The 15,537-nt window shown below is 47.3% G+C and overlaps 1 protein-coding gene across 1 annotated transcript in view; it reads right to left on the bottom strand.

Moving 5' to 3' along the window:
* Window positions 1-15,537, bottom strand: part of RFC1 (replication factor C subunit 1) — a 765,282-nt gene that overhangs the window by 315,738 nt on the left and 434,007 nt on the right. The gene's annotated exons all lie outside the window — the stretch shown is intronic.

Raw genomic sequence — 15,537 nt, 5'->3', positions numbered from 1 at the left:
ACTGTTGGGTAGAATCCTAGATATAGAGAAGGCTTTCAATACCCTGGGCTGGCGCTACTTTTGAGAAGTGCTCTCATGCTATGGACTAGGGTCCTGCTTTTCTTACTGTATAGTTCCCCAACTGCAAGAGTACGGACTGGGTCTGTCATATAGGAACCGTTTAAAATTGAACAGGGCACCCGCCAAGGACATCTTCTCTCAACAATCATATTTGCATATTTGCATTGGCTATGGAACCGCTCGCATGTGCGCTACGCCAGTGAGCACTGGACTGGGGATAAGGGCATGACAGGTGGCACTAGGTTCAGTGTACACAAACGACGCAGCGGACCTGTCTGATCTGAAGAGGCTACTAGAGCAATTCTGAAAGAGATCAGGGCTGAAGGTTAATTCAGAAAAGTCGCTTTTGTTCCCGATGACGTATTTGAATCCCGAGCAGAGGGGGGTGCTCCCAGTCACACCGTGTCCCTGGTCTAGTGATTCTTTTAAATATTTGGGTTCCAGGTGTACCACTTGTCCACTGACCTGTTAGACGGGAACCCTGGTAAGACACTGACCAGTGCTAGATCCTCCTTACCATTTTGGACAGAGATACCACTCTCACCGATGGGTCGTATCGCCATCTCAAAAATGTTATTATTACCAAGACTATTGTACTTTTTCGTAGCCCTCCCCCTACAAGTGCCTCAGAGATTATTTAGGGATTTGAGATTAGTGCTGGTGGCTCTTATATGGGGCAAGAATCGCAAGTGGATCTTGCTCAAGAAACTATATGCGCCATTATAAGAGGGGGATTTGGAAGCCCCGAACTACGAGTATTACTATGCAGCTGCTCAGTTGCGATGGACAGCTGGCCAAAATTTATCAGAATTGGGAAAATGGGCAACTCCGACTCACCCAACCGCGGTTTTGGAGTGGTTAACGGGTACAGAAACCATGATACCAAGAGACCAGGCAATCTCCTGATGACTACTGCACGCTTTTGCTGTCATTATTTGCATAGGAACAGCCCCCTTCACCACTGTGCCCCAGCACTTCCCCTTTGGGTGATGCCGGGATACACAACACAAAGTCACAGACCAGACCAAGGAGACAAATTGGACCAATGCTGGACTTACCACATGGGGTGACATGTTTACCGACTCCATTTTTAACACATTTGACGTGCTAGTTGATGATTACGGGGTACCTCCAAGCTAATTCCTATTGTATGCTTCGTTGGCGAATCAATTGCGAGTGGTATGGAAAAAGATGCATGCGGAACCAGAGGTGTCTAGACTTCTCCAAATGCTCCAAACACACTGTACTGCCCGCCAAGCAGACACAATACTTTATATCTCAATACGTCAGGATGAGACTCTCTCGTTGGCGACATTACGGGCTTACTGGGACGCGGAGCTTTGAATTACACTGGCAAACAGTGGGAACAATGTCTGGGAGTCCCAAAAAAACATCTCAATGAATGCAAGGCTGAAATACACCCAGTTTTAGTCAATCAATCAATCAATCAGGGGGTTTATAAAGCGCGCTACTCACCCGTGAGGGTCTCAAGGCGCTGGGGGGAGGAGGAGGGGGAGTTGCAGCTCCGGAGCAGTCGAAGAGCCAGGTCTTGTGGCACTTCCTGAACGTGTACCGAGTATAAGAAGGCTCTTCCGCCTGCTTTGGTTGTGCGGATGCATAGGGTGTCTGCCAGGGCCAGGTCGGCCGAGCAGAGGTTGCTCTTGGGTACGTAGAAGGAGACTTTCGTTGAGGTATTTGGGTCCGATGTTGTGGAGGGATTTGTAGGTGTGGGTGAGTAGCTTGAAGGTCACTCTTTTCTCGATGGGGAGCCAGTGGAGTTCTCATAGGTGCTGGGTCATGTGCTTGTGTCGTGGGGTTCCAAAGACGCACCTGGCTGCGGTGTTTTGTATGGTTTGGAGCTTGTTTAGCAGGGTTTTGTTGATTCCGGCGTAGAGGGCATTGCCGTAGTCCAATCTGCTAGTTATGAGTGCGTGGGTGACTGTCTTTCTGCACTCGGAGAGACTTGAAACAGGTGGAGGCGACGGCGTTCATCTGGCGGGTCAAGGTGAGGGAGGAGTCTAGGATGACGTCGAGGTTACGGGCGTGGTCTGTCTGGGTGGGTGGGTGACCGAGGGCAGTGGGGGAAGAGTCCGAGGATGAGGACCTCCGTCTTCTCCGAGTTCAGAATTAGGCAGCTGCAACATCTTCCATTCCTTCTTGGAAGCGGAGTCTGGTGTCTTCGGGGTTCTTCGTGAGAGAGAGAAGGAGGAGCTGGGTGTCGTCGGCGTAGGATATTATGATGAGCTCATGCTGTCTGACGATGGTGGCGAGGGGGGCAATGTAGATGTTGAAGAGCGTGGGGCTGAGCAAGGATCCTTGGGGTACTCCGCAGTTGATCTCAGTAGGTTCACAGAGGAAAGGAGGGAGTTTGATCCTTTGGGTTCTGCCAGAGAGAAAGGAGCGGATCCAGTCGAGGGCGTTTCCCTGTATACCGGCATCGTGGAGTCTCAGGAACTACTGAACAGATTGACACCATATATGCAAAAGGCACATGCCTGACCTGAGGACTACCTCTTTGCCAAATTTCAAGTAATTCTGTTCAGCCGTTCGGGCTGTACCTTCGACTAAAGGTCCTATGGGAAAATGCATGGGGAAAACGCGTTTTGGGACCCCCCTTTTTTCTCAGCCCCCGCTTGACGAATCACCCGAGACTTTCAGGGTAGGAGCTGAGCGGAGCGCCCCATTAGTTTTGACAATTTCGCGAGGATTCGTCAACCGGCGCCAAAGTTATTCAAAATAGAATTTTCAGATTTCCTATGGAAACACGGTCCTAACTATAACTATCTACTGGCGACCGCCAGTAGATAATATAGATATATATATCTATAGATATAGATATAGATATATATATATATCTAGATGTATATATAGATCTATATATAAATATCCCAGAGAAGGTACTAGCAATGGTCCTTACCGTGGCCTCAATATGCTCCCCCGCTTTGACCAAAGACATTTCAGAGGGCTACTGCTGAGATAATGACCATAGTACAGGGGGATGATATTATATGGTGATACTCAAACTTAGTGATAACTGGAGTGTGTTGTTTAGGTCTACGCAGAGATTTAGACAAACAAGTACGCTGTCAAGTGAATGGGCAACGCGGCTTAAACAGATTGGTCCGGAAGATATTTGGGGCATTCAACATCCCACTGATTGAGCAGGTGAGCTACTTCGTCACAAACATGATGAAAATTCTGTCCGTCACATTACAAGTATCATAGGTAATAATGGATCCTGCTACTCAAACTCCAAATCAGGCCCTTCGAGTTTACATTTTAATTAGCTTGCCCATGCACATATGCAAGGCTTGATCAATTTTTGGTCTCAGCTCCAACTTCGAAGAGGATTGCAATAGGTAACAATCTATCTTGGAACTGCCCTGAGTCGATGCTGCAGTGCACACAAGATAAATACAATATAAGAACGTAGAGACTGAAACATAGCGTACTTCAAAAAAGAGAGGTGGCTGGGGAAGAGTTGAAGTGCTTAGCACATTAGCTGGAGGTCAATGATACGGGAAGGGGTAGATGACAGTGCTCTATGAGACAAGTTAAAAGCATTAGATAATGGCAGTTGCATCTCTGTCTCAGCTGGGATCCACAGAGAACAAAAACAAGAACAGTTAGAAACTCAACTGAGAGAGCTGGAATATATACATAAACACACAAACCATCTTAAATCATGGCACAAACTCTAAGAAATTGGACTGCATGTCAAGATGCTGGATACAGACAGGACAAATTATGGCTGCTACGTGTTAGGCAAAAACTGTTATAATGGGGAAACAAAGCCGGTCAATCGTTAGCCTACAAACGTAGTGCCAAAATAGCAGCAGAAAGCATATGAGTGATTAAAGGTGGGCCGATGAGCAGGGCTCCGATAACTGGAGTGTAGCTAACGTTTTCCTAGAGTTCTACGAGACAGTATAGAGGATCCTTTATAGTTCTAACAGTTCTTAGAGGACGACATCACTACTGAATATTGCCACCAACATTTTCAGAAGCATTTTGGTGAGCAGGCTGGACAGAGTCCTGGCAGGGTTAAATTGGTACAGTCCAGTCCAAACTGCCTGGCCACATTTCACCCCGAATGGGGCTTATCTGTGGGGTCTATCTTGGTTCCAGTGGCACAGCGAGCACTGGACCAGGTCTGGATAAACCCTTACCACTTATGGAGGTATACCACATGCATAAGAGGTTATGGGAGGAATGCCTGCAATTTGTCTAACCACTGACAATAGGTTGGACCGCTACCTCAAGTAGGTGAATTGACTGCTGCTTGCCGTCCTGTAGCTGTAGTGAAGAAGAGGTGTATTCTACTTTTGAAAATAAAAAACATTTGAACTATAAAGTAGTTTTAACAATCACATTTCTGGTAAGGGTAATGGGTTCTCAATTACTTCGATACCCTTAAAAAGCCAGTGATCTGAAATGTTAGCCACTGCTTTGTGTTATATTATTATATTCCTCAACCACACGTGTTTGGTACCTTCTAGCACTACCCCCTCTCTTACATGGGTTTCTTTCAAACACTGCTGCTCTGATTTTCCAGGTCAATAACTTGATCGTATGAAAAGATTACATCCAAGTAAATAAACTTAAATTTCAGACAACAAAGAAGTTGTCTAAACTGGCCGCTACCATATTAAAAGGTGGACTTGGACCTCTCAGCAGGGTCACCCACAAACAATTTACCTTCACCTTGCCTGTTTTCTGAATTTTGTTTTTGTTGGCTTTAGGGCTCTCTGCAATTTACCACTGCTAACCAGTGTTCTCTCCCTAAGATAAAATTGGCCAATATCTGATAAGCACATTTCATTTACTTGTAAGTCCCTAGTTAAAGTGGTACAACATGTACTCAAGTACAGTAAGGAACATGCTACTTACCAGCATGCATCTGTTCTTGGCATGTAGAGCTGCAGATCTACACACTTGTGCATAGGTCGCCATCTGGTGTTGGGCCCGGATGTTTGCAGTTGTTTTTCCTCTTGGAAAGTCTTTGAAGTCACGAGGTCGGTGACTCCTCCTTTGGATCGTATTGCGCATGGGCTTCGGCTCTATCCTCAGATTGTTTTTCGCCAGCAGGGAAAGATGGAGCGTAGTAATAACAGGAAAGATGCCCATGTGTGTTGTATCTAAATAAGATAAACTGGAACAGATAAAGGTAGCCGGGGAGGCGGGTGGGCGTGTGTAGATCTGCAGCTCTACATGCCAAGAACAGATGCATACTGGTAAGTAGCATATTCCGTTCGAGGCATATGAGCTGCAGATTACACACTTGTGCATAGATTATATAGCAGTAGCCACCCTTACCGGCGACCACCCGTATCTGTAGCAGTGGTTTGAAATAATGTTTTGAGTACAGCCTGGCCCACACTAGCCTGTTGCTCAGTTTGCACATCTACACAATAGTGTTTAGTGAAAGTGTGCGGTGTTGACCATGTAGCTGCTCTGCAGATATCATCTAATGGGATGTTCCCTAAAAATGCCTTTGAAGCCCCTATTTTACGTGTAGAATGGGCTTTAGGGGGAACAGATAGCGTTCGTTTTGCTTTGTGGTAGCAAATCTGAATGCATTTGACATTCCACCTAGCTATCCCCGACTTGGAGATGGGGTTGCCCTTGTGTGGTGGAGAGAAAGAGACAAATAGTTGTTTGGTCTTACGGAAAGGTGTGTTCTCTCTATGTAGTAGAGTAAGGCTCTTTTGACATCTAGTGTGTGAAGAGCTCTTTCTGCAACGGTGTGTGGTTGCGAGAAGAATACTGGTAGTTCTACAGCTTGGTTTAGGTGAAAGGGAGAAATGACTTTAGGGAGGAATTTTGGGTTGGTACGGAGAACAACCTTGTTATGGTGCATTTGGAGAAAAGGTTCTTGAATGGTAAGTGCTTGTATCTCACTGACCCTTCTGAGGGAAGTGATGGCTACAAAAAAAGCGTTTTTCCATGTTAGGAATTAAAGTTCACATTTGTGCAGAGGTTCAAAGGGAGGCCCCATTAGTCTGGTGAGAACGATGTTTAGGTTCCACACAGGTGTGGGTGGCAGTCTGGGGGGAATTATTCTTTTAAGGCCTTCCATGAAGGCTTTAATGGCAGGTACTCTAAAGGGTGATAGCCTGTTTTGTAGATAAGCTGCTATGGCTGCGAGGTGCAGTCTAATAGAGGTATAGGCTAGATTGCATCTTTGTAGGTGTAGTAAATAGCCTATGATGTGTTGAATGGACACATTTAGGGGATTGATGGTATTGTTACAATAGACAACAAAACGTTTTCACTTGGCGGCGTAGCACGCTCTAGTGATGGGTCGCCTAGCTTCTTTGATGACGTTCATACAGTCAGTGGGAAGATTTAGGTAACCGAATTCTAGGATTTCAGGAGCCAGATCGCTAGGTTGAGCTGAGCTGGGTCCGGGTGCCTGATCTCTCCATGGTTCTGGGTTAAGAGGTGTGGAGAGAGGTGTAACCTTTGGTGCGGTACTACAGAGAGTTCCAGCAGTGTGGTGTACCACGGTTGCCTGGCCCAAGTTGGAGCTACTAGGATTAGTATGAGGGAGTGTTGTTGTAATTTGCGCACCACTATAGGAATGAGTGGGAGAGGCGGAGAAGGGTATGCAAATCTGCCTGACCAGTTCATCCATATCGCATTGCCTTTGGACAATGGGTGTGGATATCTGGCGGCGAAGCTTGGGCATTTGGCGTTTTTTGTGGGTGGCGAAGAGGTCTATCTGTGGATGCCCCCACATTTGAAAGTACGGGTGAAGAACTTGTGGATGTAGTTCCCACTCGTGGATCTGTTGTGTTTGTCTGCTCAGCAGATCGGCCATAGTGTTTTGGACTCCTGGGACATGTTGGGCTAGGAGAAAGATTTTCTGGGGTATGGCCCATCTCCATATGCTCTGTGCTAGCTGATAGAGCTGTGGAGAGTGCGTGCCGCCTTGTTTTTGTATATAGTGCATGGCTGTCATGTTGTCTGTGCGGACTAGGACTGCCTTGCCTGAAATCTGTGTTTGAAAGGATTTTAGGGCTAAAAATATGGCTAGTAACTCCAGATGGTTGATGAGGAGTAACTTTTGTTGAGGTGTCCATCTGCCCTGCATGGTGTGATGTAATAGGTGAGCTCCCCAGCCGGAGAGCGATGCATCCGTTGTCAGTACTATCTGACGAACCGGGTCCAGGAACGGTCGACCTTTGGAAAGGTTTGTGGTGGTCCACCACTGCAGAGAGCGATGGGTACGACCGTCTACCAACACCAGATCTGTTAATTGACCTTGGGCCTGGTTCCATTGGCGCGCTAAGCACTCTTGTAGAGGACGCATTTGGAGTCTTGCGTGAGGTACTATGAATATGCAAGAGGCCATCATCCCTATTAGTTGCATAAACACCCGCGCTGGAGGAGACTGTTGTGCCATAAATTGTGCGCGTAGAGCCTGAATGCTTGCAATCCTGGCTGGGCTGGGGTAGGCTAGCGCTTTTGAGGTGTCTATGGTGGCACCGAGGTATTGTTTTATGTAGGATGGTTGAAGATGGGACTTTGCGTGGTTGACTGTGAAGCCCAGTTGGTGAAGAAGCTGGATAGTGGCATGCGTGTGTTGTACGCACTGGTTGTAAGAACTGGCTTTTATTAGCCAGTCATCTAGGTATGGGAAGACATGGATGTGTTGTCTCCTGAGGTGTGCTGCCACTACTGCTAGGCACTTGGTGAATACGCGTGGTGCTGTTGTGACTCCGAATGGGAGTACTTTGAATTGGTAGTGTTGGTTGTCCACTACAAATCTGAGGAACTTCCTGTGAGCGTTGTGCACAGGAATGTGGAAATAAGCGTCTTTTAGGTCTAAAGTGGTCAGGAAGTCGTTTTGGGAGAGCAGTGGAAGTACCTGCTGAAGTGTTACCATGTGAAAATGGTCTGAGTGTATGTATTTGTTTAGGGGCCGGAGGTCTAGGATGGGCTGTAGAGTGTCGTCCCTTTTTGGTATGAGAAAATATAGGGAGTAAACCCCCATATTTCGTTGGTTGGGAGGAACGTGTTCCATCGCCCCTTTTTGTAGGAGGGAGATTACCTCCTTCTTTAATAATGTTAGATGTTCCTGTGACATTAGGCGTTGTCTGGGTGGAATGTTTGGGGGTAGATATTAGTTCTAGACAGTAGCCTGACCGAATTATTTGTGTTACCCATTTGTCTGAGGTGATGGTAGCCCAGACATGAAGGAAATTTTGGAGTCTGCCCCCGACCGGAGTGGGATGGTCTGGGGGGAGTGGAGGGAAGTCATTGGGTAGGTGCACAGGCAGAGCGGGCGGTGTTTGTCTTGCCTCTGCCTTTATTATTGTTGCCCCTGTAGCCGCCTCTTTGGTAACCCCTTGTGAAGGTGGATTGGGTAGGGGCTTTATATGAAGTGGAAGCGGTATCAGAGGAGTAGCCTCTGGATGTGCTCCGAAAGGAAGAACGGCGAAAGGAACGCCTGGGAGGGTGCGATTGGGCTCCCATAGATTTTGCCGTGTCCGTGTCTTTTTTCATCTTTTCTAGGGCCTCATCTACTTTTGGGCCGAACAGATGTTCTTGGTCAAAGGGATGGTTCAGGATGGAAGCTTGTACTTCTGGTTTAAATCCTGAGATACTTAGCCAGGCATGGCGACGGAGGAGGACGCTAGTATTGATGGCCCTGGAGGCGGTGTCAGCTGCATCTAGGGCACAACGGATGGAGGTATTAGTGATGGTTTTGCCCTCCTGAATTAACTTGTTTGCCCTATTTTTGTATTTGTTAGGGAGATGTTGCATTATGGCTTCTAGTTTGTCATAATGGGCCCTGCCGTATCTTGCTAGTAGCGCTTGTATATTAGCGATACGCCATATGTTGGCAGCCTGTGATGCAGTGCGCTTGCCGGATGCGTCCAAGAGTTTTGACTCCTTGTCAGGTGGTGGTGGTGGTTCGCCTGACGCCTGGGAGTTGGCCCTCTTTCGTGCTGTGGACACTACCAGGGAATCTAGTGGTGCTGGCCCTCTGATGTAGGAGGGATCTGTAGGGGCGGCTTTATATTTTTTCTCAATGCGTGGGTTAATGACCCTGGCTCTGACTGGGTCTTTAAAGACCTCCGGCGCATGTTTTATAACTCCTTTGAGCATGGGCAGTATGGAGGTGGCCCTATGCGTGGTGTCGAAAGTACCGAGGAGGAAATCCTCCTCCACGGGGTCGGTATGGAGATCTACAGTCTTCTGGTGGGGATGGTCTCGAAGGATAGAGATCATCTTGTGGGACGTTAGGGATGTCGGGATGTTATAGTCGTCCCATGGGTCTGGGGAGCTGGTGGGAGTGGGGTCCCCTGTAGGTAAGTCATGGGGCACGTCCCCTATGTCATCATATGTGTCATCATGATCATCATCATCCGGAGGGGGTGTTGGGGAATGATGAGGAGGGGGTGGATGAGGAGGGGGTGGAGGGGGTGGAAGAGGTGGGGAAGGTATTCTGAAAGGTGAGGTAGCAGAATCCTTCCTCTTTGGAGGTGGAGCTGGGGCAGGTTTTTCCAGCGGTCTCTTTTTGATGCTGAGCATCAAATGTCCGGTTTTGGGATCCTTGGTCAATGTCTTTTGCAATGGATCCGGTGTAAAGAGTTCTTCTGAAGGTGGTTTATCCGTCTGCGCCGAAGGCATCTGGGCCGTTGGTTTTCTGGCTTTAGTGTCCTGTTTGGAACTATGCGGCTTGGAAAGGGCTTTTTGTTTGGTCGGTGCCGAGATGGGTTTCGGCTTCGAGATCTCGGTGCCGGTGGCCTTGTGTGCTTTTGTCGGTTCCGGGATGGTGTCGGTACCGAGGAGCTGGAGCTGGGTTTCGGCACCGAGTGTTTCGGTATGGGGCTCGGTGCCGAAGAGGAGGCCATTTTATTTTTTCGGGGTCGGTGCGGAGGAGTGTTTGTCGGCACCGACGGTGGGCTGGCTCGAGCCCGAGCCCGAGCTGCCGGAAGGCTTAATCGGCTTCTTTACCAGTCCCGAAGGTGCGGTGTGGGAAGCAGTGTCTTTGGTCTTACCTAGGCACGGAGGCGAAGGCGTGACCGATGCCTTTTTCGGTGCCGGCGAGGGTGTGGTGGGGGGGGAGGGGGCGGCAAACTGGTACTCACGACCCTCTGTGCCGGAGTGATGTCCTCCACATCTGAATCGTCGGCTTCGGAGGCGCTGACGAGGCCCTCGTCGGTGTGGTGTTCTTCTGGAGCGTCGACGCCCTCTCCGAAGATGTCATCTGGAATCGCCGTTGACGAGTGTGCCATGGTTCTTCTTCCTCCTCGGTCTCGAATAGTTTTCTTGGACCAGAAGGACTTGCACGCCGGACAGTCTCGAGCCTCGTGTTCAGGGGAGAGGCAGAGGTTACATACTTCGTGGAGATCGGTGTGGGGGAATTTGGACCCACATCGAGGGCACTTCTTGAAGGGAGCCCTTTCCATTAGCAAGGACCGGAGCTTGGGTAGGCCCGAAGGCCGTCGCCGACGACTGGAATCGAAGGTCTTGATCGATGAGAGCTGCGTCGAATGTGGAGATCGCGATCGAAACAATACCGCGAATCGGGGTGAGGATTGCGCGTCGATTGAACTGGAAACCTGTTCGGAACCGGAGCGCGAAGATCACATCTGAGCCCGATGGCGGAAAAAAACAATCTGAGGATGGAGCTGAAGCCCATGCGCAATACGATCCAAAGGAGGAGTCACCGACCTCGTGACTTCCAAAGACTTTCCAAGAGGAAAAACAACTGCAAACATCCGGGCTTAACACCAGATGGCGATCTATGCACAAGTGTGTAATCTGCAGCTCATATGCCTCGAACATACAATATTACTAGTGGTCCTACAGGACATATTGTGCCATTCACTTAAGTAGCCCCTTAAAACAAGGCTCAGTCCTGCCATTGCAGCCTGTGTGCAGTTTAAAGTCCTTTTTATTACATATATGTCACCCCTAAAGAAGGCACTAAACAGCCCACAGGACAAGGTGCAGTGTATTTAAAATTGGAACATGTACTTTTAAGTGTTGCATGTCCTGGTAGTGAAAAACTCACATTTGTTTTTCACTACTGTGAGGCCTGGCTCTCCCATAGGATAACATTGGTATACCTTATTACATATAAAAGTGATATTGTTTGTTTGGGAGTAGGTAGAACTATCATGTTTCGTGTCTAAAGAAATGCAATTTAAAATCTTTAATGGTAAAGTCAGATTTGAAGTCACAATTCAGAAAATGCCACTTTTAAGAAAGTTGGCATTTTCTTTCCCTAACCATTTGGTCCCTGTAGGCTATTTCCCGGATCAGATGACTTGGTGTAATTGGCTATCTGAGAGGAATATGCAAAGGCCAAACAATAGAGGGACTAAGTATTGGTAGGATGGCCCAACCTAGCAGGATGAGGGGGTGGAGCTGTGCACCACCCCACTTGCACTTCAAAGACACTGCTTCAACTCACCCACAAATAACTTCACACAAGCCTATTGTGACTGCAAACAGCCTGGACTAGGGCAGGGAGGCAGGAAATTCTAGACACATTAGTGGTGGGAAAACACCAAACGTTTAAATCACTTTAAAGCTGGCATCTGGTACATCTTAAGACCCTCAGACCCACTCTGGACCTGTGGAAGACTCACACAAGGACTTCTCCTCTGCCCTGCTGCTGGAAGGACTGCTCCTATGCCTGTGGAAGACTGGATCCATTCTTTGGAGCCATAACCCAGAACCACCAGAGTGACTGCAAGGGCTAGCTAACTGGTCTCCTGTTGTGAGCTACAGGAAAATAAGCTCCAGGAACCTGTCCTGCATCTGTCCAGCCCCAACTGGGCCTGCCTTGTGTCCTGCTGCTGACCTCTGCTGAAGTGAGTCTTGATCGCCAATAAGCACCCCCCCCCCCCCCCCCCCCTCAGGCCCACCCCCAGGTCCTGGGTCCTTGACTGGCACCAGCATGTACTCCTCCTGCTCACACTGCAAGTTCCCTCAGAAACAGTGCAGTGCGACACAGCACCTCATATCAAAGCATTTCCTGATCAATGGCCTTATTGGAACTGACGCATCTTAACGCAGGACCTCGCATCTCAGCACCTGATTGGTGGCGTCATCGAAATCCATGCAGAGCAACGCATCTCAGAGCAGAACCTTGCAGATCCTGATCCGCAGCCTCATCGGAACAGACGCAGCGTGCCACAACTCGATGCGCCATCTCGCAGTTCCTGAACGGCAGCATCATCGGAACTGATGCAACTCGATGCAGTACTTCGCATCTCAGTCGAAGTACAACCAGGTGCACTCTCCAGCAGTACTGCTCCATCGCGGTATGCTGAACTTATGACTGTCAGGTCTGGCACAACCAGATAACCCCAGTTAGCACTTTGTACTTTTAGGTGCTAAATTTAATGAATTTTTTTTAAATGCATAGCTCTGGTTCTACCTATTGGATTTTTGGTGCTCTGGTATCGTATTTTCACTTTATTACCGATCAGGAACTGCATAAATATTTTACACGTTCCCTCTAAATTAAGCCCGACTGCTTTTGTGCCATGCTACCAGATGGTTAAGCGCAGGTTAATTTAGTGGCTTTTTTGTGGTTCACCCTGACCAGGGTTGTGGCTTTTGCTTAAGTAAGCTCACACCTCCCTAAACAAACAACCCAATTTCTCACATAGGTCAAACCACACTTTCACAGATTTCAAACTATGTTCCCAACTTTCTGTTCACCACTGTCCCCAGGAGCTTTAAACTCCCTTCCTGGTAGGATGTCAAGGCAGATATCCGTCCTGATCCAAATTATCGTTTGCCAAGCTTTGTGCTGATAACTGTGCTGTCATGATTCATTAAATTACTATAATGCTAAACTGAATAGGGATTATGCTGGGTTATCCCAGCACTGGCAGAAGCCAAACTAGTGAAATGGTATGCTGAGCAGATAATCTATACTCATGCGGGCAAATTTCATTAACCATTACAAGTACAGAACATTACAGTCTAAACTGTCATGAGAAAGTGCCTATTATAAAAACATTCATGAACTTATCATACAAAACATTCATGAGGCAGGGTGAGGAGGAAGAAACTAATCAAAGTCATTGATTAATTCAGATTCCATTTGAGTCCGAACCAGAAAATGTCATCCACACTGTAACCAAATGTTATCTGACTTCTCAAAGAAAACCGAAGATTCAAAAAAACAACTTTAACCAGCTAGGATTTTCAAGCGATGGGGTCAACTGTGAACAAGCAGATTTGCCAGGAAAACACTCCTGGTCCTCACTTCACAGCTCACCCTAATGTGTCCAATATTCAGAGCAATAGCAGAAACGCAATCTTTATGTCGAGCCTGAGCCAGCGCGCATGCGCCTCTCTGCGAGACTTATTGTAGTAGCGAATAGAAGCCCTGCCCACTCTCCACCCACGTTTGCCATTGGCTTTTTTCATTGTCTGTCCTACATGCTGGCTTCTGATTCATCAATAGGCTTGTTAGTCTCTCCTTAGTACCGCCTCTTCTTCATTTGGCACCTCTCATGGTGACTGGCCCCTTTACTTTTGAGTGTTATATGGTACTTGTTATTTAAACTGTGAGCACTATTTTCTTTAATGAGGTTCTCCTACTGCCTTTTTAACTACCCCATCCTGTTGTCTGTGCCTTCTCCCGCCTCCTCCCACCCACACTCTTGTTGTCCGTGCCTTCTACCCCCCTGCCCTCCCGTTGTCCGTTTTGACTACCATTTGCAATGCAATAGGTCTTGCGTAAATGCGAGAGACCCATTGCATTGCAAATGCTTGTTCACTGTGTCTGTGTGTGGTGGGAGGGGGGGGGGTTCCTGAAAAAAGCAACTGGACATGCCTTGCTTAGAGACACAGGACTTGATTAAGCAGAGATGTCTAACTTCAGTATAATCTCTAACATTCCATACACTGCTAAATTAATTGAGGATTAGGACCCTACAATGAATTCAATTATCTAATGGCACAGTCATCCAGAAAGCAAAGCTTTGTCAATCGTTTTATATATAATTTGTCATCCGTGAATGGTACTTGACCAAGAAGCACCACTGACCAGGTCTTCTCAGATTCACTGTCCTGGCACTGAAAACCTGGCCACTGCGCAGTGATCGGAGGAAAGCCTTGGACCAGTGCCATTCTTTCCATACCAGACTGATCTGGCAGTGATTTTCGCTGCCTAAATCTCTTTTGTTTTCTTTTTATTTAATTAGCTTCGGAAAACCTCTGTGATTAGCAATCCACTGGCTAACTTACGAGTATTGGAGGAAACCTATTTAATGATTATCCTTGAACGGAGCTGAGCTTCTGTCTTCGACTCTTATGCCACTTTAGGTCTCCGACGCAACACTGTGTTACTCCCTCTACAATTTCTATCCAGCTCCCAATGACTAAGCGTAAGCAAGATTATAACGTTGGAATGTTGGGAGCTCTACAGAAAACAATGGAGTGCCATGGGCTGCTAATGAGCAGTAGAAGCCCGAAGCTCCAACATTCCAATGTTTGTTCACAACTGTTGCTGTGAACAAAAGGCCTCACGGAGCCCGAGGGGATTTCAATCCCCTAGGACTCCATGAGGCCTTTTTATTACAAATTAGAGCATTTTGCCCTCTAGGGGCGGCATGTTCTAATAGCCTTAGAGCCCTCTGTAGTGGGCTCTACTGGCCATTAAAGGCCTGCTCGCTTGTTAAAGGCCTTCAGCTCGGGCCTTTAACGCTGGAGTGGACCTTTAATTGCCAGTATAGCCCGCTACAGCAGACTCTAAAGCTATATTAGAATATTGGAATGTTGAGAGCTCCATTGAAAACAATAGAGTAGCTCCGGGCTTATAACAGCCGGTTTAAGCTTTCTGCTCCAACATTTCAATGTTTGCGTTTAAGTTTTTTCTCTTTTTAATTTAGGACATGCTACACTTAGTGAGTGGAATGTCCTAATAGCCTTTTAGCCTTTCTGTGTCTGGCTATACCAGTTGTTAAAGGCCCTCTCCCTGGTTTTAGACCCTCGCCTGCGGATCGGGTCCATAACTGAGGTTCAGAGACTTTAACCACTGCCATAGCCCTCAGCAGCAGACTATAAGGACATAACAGTAGTGGAAACAAAGTAGAACACACATGACCTGAACTGAGAAAAGCGTAAAGATTGTGAAAAACACTGTAGAAAAGCTGCAGTTGGCAATGAGCTATTGTAACCGGGTATTTGGTAGGAATATGCAAAACAGCCACTGGCTTCACAAATGCAATTCGGTCATTGCTGCATCACCCAACAAGCCATAGTCTGATTTTCTTTCTTTTGATATGAGAACATTAATGATGGCTGAACCAAGAAGGGAATATGTTAGTGAAACTGAAGAAATATTTACTTGTACTTCTATAAAAATCCAAATAAATGTTACAATACTCAAAATGCATATGTGTTTAAGAAAAGCAAAAGAAGAAAGAGGTATGTGTCATTGAGTGTCTCCACCGATAAACAGGAAGCACTTATGGGCATAATTCTTGTAAC

The sequence above is a fragment of the Triturus cristatus genome, chromosome 2_2 (genome assembly GCF_964204655.1).
Source record: "Triturus cristatus chromosome 2_2, aTriCri1.1, whole genome shotgun sequence".
Lineage (NCBI taxonomy): Eukaryota > Metazoa > Chordata > Amphibia > Caudata > Salamandridae > Triturus > Triturus cristatus.
This window is presented reverse-complemented; position numbering and strand designations above follow the sequence as displayed.